Source organism: Taudactylus pleione, unplaced genomic scaffold (assembly GCF_031769625.1).
Source record: "Taudactylus pleione unplaced genomic scaffold, aTauple2 ptg000447l, whole genome shotgun sequence".
In the NCBI taxonomy this organism is placed as follows: domain Eukaryota; kingdom Metazoa; phylum Chordata; class Amphibia; order Anura; family Myobatrachidae; genus Taudactylus; species Taudactylus pleione.
Window position 1 is genome coordinate 23,429 of NW_028284849.1, and position 6,000 is coordinate 29,428.

The following is a 6,000-nucleotide window of genomic DNA, read 5'->3' on the forward strand; positions in this document are numbered from 1 at the left end:
GGTATATTAGATAGCGCAGACCCCGAAATAGGTCAGCCCATGGACCCCCACAGTGCACAGACCTGCTCCGTGTGTGATCTGCCTAATTACATGAGATTAGGTTATTTTTCTTTTCTTATGGAGAATCGGAGTTACTAAAGTAATTAGCCATTGTACAGTGTGACCTTGCAGAGCAGGTAATGCAGGGCCGCCCGCTGGAGCCGAGATTGGGGGGAATTTACTAAAGTGCTTTTTTCTTTTTTCCCCATCGCATGTGGATTTCAGATCCAAAAACTTTCACTATCCTGAGGTTTGGAGGCTGAGAACAAAACCTTACAATGCTGCTCAGGCCAAACTGCACAGTAAGTTTTTAAAAGTAACACAGAGCACTGATGAGATAACGATGTGATAACGAGGTCGCCAAGGCTATGTAATTATTATTATTTATTATTCGCTTTTATCTATGTGGCGCTCTGAGGTGTCCGCAGCCCCATACCCGGATAACCAAAACAATGGTTCAACAATACACAGGATAACTATTAACATAACACAAACAAATGCAGGGTGGAGGGAATGGGAGAAGGGAAATAGGGACTAATTGCAGCCAGAAAAGCAAGTAATCAAATTACGCTAGGGGGGAGGGGAAGGGGTAGGGAGTAAGGGCCTCATTTATCAACAAGTTTTATCATTCACAACGAGTGATATAACTTGTTACATATGATAATTTGTTCTCCAGCCAATCAGCTCTCAACTGTCATTTTTCAAACGGATGACAGTAGGGAGGTGATTGGCTGGAGCACCATTATCCCACGCAGCTAGAATTATCACTCGTTGTGAATGTTAAAACTCGTTAATAAATGAGGCCCTAAATCGTTAAGCAATCATCTTGTACCCAACAAGTGGGCGGAGACACAGGTTCAGCGTCGCTAGTGGGGAATGGGAGACAAGAGAGCAGAGGGCACTGGTGGCAGAGATTGTGGTAGGAGTAAAGGGTCCTGCTTGTTGAGGGCTTTACAGTCTAATGGAAGAGGTGTAACCAGGAGGGTGGCCTGGGATAGAGAGTAGGTGGGAGGTCAGAGGGGTAGAGTAATACGCTATATAAATAGTTATTTACATAGCTCATACAGAATCTACAGTCACATCAGTCCCTGCGCCAGTGGAGCTTGCAATCTATAGGCACAATTCATTTTTTATCAGAACCCAAATAACCTACCAGTATGATTTTTGGTTTGTTGGAGAAAACCCAGGCAAGCACGGGGAGAACATACAAACTCCACACACATAGGGCCTTGGTGTTGGGAATCAAACTCAGACAACAATGTAATTGGTGCTGTGAAATGTACCTAAAGTAAAAGGCTGCACAGAAATATTTATCATTTTTTAGCTAACAAAGATGACCTGTGTATCACTGTACCTGCTGCAGTATCTGCATTATACCTGTTCTGTCACTATCAGACCTGCAGCACAGGGGCGTACTAACAGGATCCAGTGAGAGGCGGGAGAGACAGAGCTACAGCCGGGTGCTTGGCCCAAGGCTAATACATGGTAGGAATTCTGCAGAACACACAACCAAACCCCGCAGACAGACAGACAGACGTTACAGACAGTAGAAAGTTAATAAAAGTGTGTACAGTGTGATAAGCTTGTGTGAGCTGTGCAGTGTCTGTGTGTTACAGGTAGATATGACGGAATTAGTATGGTCGGCGGTTCAAATCCCGACAGCAGAAGCTCGGCAGGGGTGAAGATCCCGAAGCTAGAAAAGGTAACTACAACTAACCCTATTCTACCCTCTAACCCTAACCTTCCCTTAGGGGTGCCTAACCCTAACCTCCCCCCCTGTGCCTAACCCTAACCTCCCCCCCAAGTGCCTGATCCTAACCCCCCTAAGTGCCTAACCCTAACCCCCCCTAAGTGCCTAAAACTAACCCCCCCTTCCCCGCAGCCTAAACCTTAGTGTCCTGCGGGTTGTGCCTAACACTAACCTCCCCCAGGGGGTGCCTAACCCTAACCCTCCCCTTCCCCTGGCCTATCCCTCCCGGGGGGCTGCCTAACCCTAAGTCCCCCCCGGGAGCCCTTAACCTAACCCTCCCCCCTCGATTCCCTTCGATCGGTATGCCGGGTGTCGGGCCTGTCGTTAGTACCTTGCCGGGATTTGACAGTCGGGAAGCCGCCGGTCGGCATTCGGACCGTTGGCTTCCTGACCGCATCCCACTATGATGCAGAAGAGATGGAAGGCTATTTGTAATGTCATAGCAAACTGACACAACAATTATTCCAGCAAAGAGCAAACTAGACAACCAAAATATATCAAAGGGTTTCCCTCCTGTGATGTAGCAGAGAAATGACAGACAGACAGACACCTATGTGCCTTATCTGGAGCTGGACGTACATCCGTGCTTCAAGTGCTAAATTCCGCTTTGTTTTGTTGTGTGTGTGCATTGATTGCTCTTGCAGCCCCCTATTGCCGGGGAGGTGGATCAGTAGGATACAAGTGCACCTGAAGTACAGTAAGGACGTGCACATGTTAGTGTAAGACACCCTGGAATTACAGCCTGCACAATTATATTGTTGCATACATGCAGATGCGTTGGTGCTGGGGCCTGCCTGGCAACATTATTGGACAGGTCAACAAAGCCATTGTGTAGATGCCAGCCTATGACGCACTTCACAGGTGCCAGTCAGCATAGCCATGACACTTGTACCAGCCAGCGCCCATGATCGCATTGCGGTATGCGATCATAGCGCTGGGATGTATGAAAAAGCACATGCAGGGGCAAGGGCTCAGAAAGGAACCCGTTCATGCCATGTGCTAGGAGTGACCTGACCGCGTCCTTTGACTTCTATCCAGGCAGCGTCCAAAAAGAGAGATCCAAGTCCTTCCCCACAGCTAACCAAGGACAAGGCTGCCCATATCAGGAGAATGAGGTCCTCTAATTTGTCACCTTAACTCTGAGCTCAACAGGACCAGATAATGTAATATAGTGACCCACAATGTACAGTTACAACAGCTTTTAAATGTCCATATGTCAATCCCTTCTTGTGCCCTCTCAAATGCCAAGTATATCTAACAGGGCTGCACCCATGGCCAACTCCCTCATCCTCCTCGCTCTCTCCGACACCTGGTTTATCCCAACTGGCACCACATCTCCCACCTCTCTCTTTCTGTAAGGTGGTTGTGTGGGAGGCCTTCTCTTCTCCAGCTGCTCTCTCTGGGTCCTACCCCAGAGTCCTCTCTGTCCTTCTCCTCCTTTGAGGCTGACTTTGTCCACCTTCGCTCTTTCTTCTGTTGGAGGTTCATTTACAATTCCCCTGGCCCCACCTACCTCTATCCCTTGATAACTTTTGCTGCTCTGACTGCAGCTATGGACCATCCCAAAAAACACTGCCGCCAGCAAACTCCTGTCCCTCTCGTCCTCATTTAGTCTCACCCAATGGACCTTCTCCTACCAGTGATCACTCTCTTGATCTTGTCTTTTCCCACCACTGTAACATCCTGACTTCACTAACTCCCCTATCCCTTTCCCTGCCTATCATGTCCTCCTCTAATCCAGACTTTCCCTTCCTCTGTCATCTCCTCCCCCTCCCCAGTCTATTTTCTCCAAAACGCAACCTCCGCACTCATCACCTGGCCAAGTTTTCCTCCTCACTGGACTTCTATCCCCATATCTACACTCGCTTGCCCTGACTGGCTCTATCCATTTACCTCTCCATCCTTACCACTGTCCCAGGTGTCACACATAGCTTCCGTCAACACTCCACTCCAAGCTCACCCACTATCTCCACAAATGCTCTCGTATATCTGAGCTACTCTACAGGGAGTCACCCTCTCTTGCCGACTTCATCCACTTCACATTCATCCTATTCTTCTACAACTCCGACCTATTCCCAGTCTTTCAATCCCTGCTGCTTCTTTTCCACCTTCAACACCCTCCTCTGCCACCCTCACCCTCCTCTCTTCCCTCAGTATTCTTGACTATAATTGCACCCATCCAAAATTTATGCTATCTGCCAAGACATCTCCTCACAATCAGTCTCCTCCTGACCAGTCTTCTCCTACCTGCCTGTCCACACTGTCCTACTTCTCCCCTGCTGCTGGGGATGACGTCCATCTCTCATCCTCTCTCCCCATCCCACCTGCCCCCTTGGCTCCATGATTGTGTCATTGTGGCCCCAGCCCCACTATAGTATGCAGCGATTATTGGCATTGTAAAATGGGGCATAGGGCCACAATGAGAAGATTCAGCACAAATCACGTCATCAGGCCACTCAGAATGCCCACTTCACTTGTGCCCATTCACTTGTGGCCTCCGGGAGAGTCACCTGAGACCCCAGACATCTCAGGAGAGTAGGAAAGTATGCACTCCAGTCCTTTGGTCTCCGTGACTCTGTCCCAGCCTGGTTGTCCTCCTGTTTTCTGCCGTCTCTATTGCACCAAGGATAGGGATGGTCAAATGTACACTGATTATAATGGGTATTGAACCAAGGGTATAGATGGGGGTGGTTGGATCGCATACGGGTATTTTAGGGGCATTTGATTTTAGGACTTATTTACAAAGCTTAAGCAGGTTAAACCGGCAACATGGTATTCTTATATGTGTTGTATCACAGATTAGTGTAAGTAGGTGCACAAATCACAGAGAGACACAATGCACAATAACTATGTTATATCGTTTGGTGTCACCAGGCTATATATTTTTTATTTTTTTTAATCTCTTTATTTTTCAAAAGGTAGATAACAAACAAACAATAATAATAAAAAGATAATAATAACATACAGCCATAGAAAAGAAAAACTTTGAAAAACATCAAACTGCCTTGTTTTCTTGAATTTGGTCTTAGAAAATTTGGTATAAAAAAAACAATAATATGTAGTAAATACAATATTGAAACTAGAATAAAAGAAAATAGATGAGGGGGAAAGAAAAGAAAGTGGGGGGGAGGGGACACCAAGTTAATAAAATAATAATAAAAAATAAATATCTAGAACAGACTCAAAAGTACAAAATGACGGTCAAACCAGACCTGGAAGGGTAATATTAAAGTGAGAGTACCAGGGGGCCCATACTTCATGAAATGTTGGCATTTTGTCATGGAGGAGAGCAGTGATATATTCCATGGAAGCAGTCTACCAGATTCTATTGCGTAATGCAGGAATGGGGGGCGAATGCGTTTTTTTCCAGTTAGTCGCAATCAAGATTTTAGTAGCGTTAAATACATGACCACATAGTCTGTTGTAGGGTTTAGAAGTGTCTGGAAATGGTGTATATAGCAAAACATGTAATGGATCCTTAATAGGTGCAGAGTTAAAGATATTACCTAACAACGACATGACTTCATCCCAGTACGTTGAAATCAGCGGACAGTCCCACCAAAAGTGGAAGTAGGAGCCTTTATGTCCACACTGATGCCAACAAAGGTCTGATGTCAATGGGTAGATGGAATGACGTTTTTCAGGGCCCATGTACCATCTGGTATAAAGTTTGTAAGCAGTTTCTTTAAGGTTGGTGTTAATGGACGTCTTAGAGACCAGCTGACGAATATCTGACCATTCCTCATCATCCAGATTCCTACCCAGGTCAGTCTCCCATGCTATTTCAAATGGCTCTTTGAATTCAGTGGGGGACCCAGCTAATAGGGAATATAGAATGGAAATAGTACCTTTACGACCAGGGTTGTAAGTGCAGAGGCGCTCTAAGTTCCCTGAGGGAACGTGATTTACTGAGGGAATTGATAAAACTAGTGATCTGTAAATTTGCAAAATGGTGTGTCGGTTGTAGGCCAGATTTTTCGCACAGTTCCTCAAAAGTTCGAGGGGCAGGCTATATTTATTATTAACTCTTATTTCTACAGTGCCGTTATATTCCATTGCTCTTTACAGTTGGGATCTAGGCAGTAATAAGATGAGACTAGGGGGCTTAGTTACTAAGTGTCAAGTTCTAAAACCTGGGGCCTGATTCAGAGCCGGACGCTATTTGCGCTCGCTCGTTCAGAAAAAGGGGCTGGCTATTTAAATGAACCGTT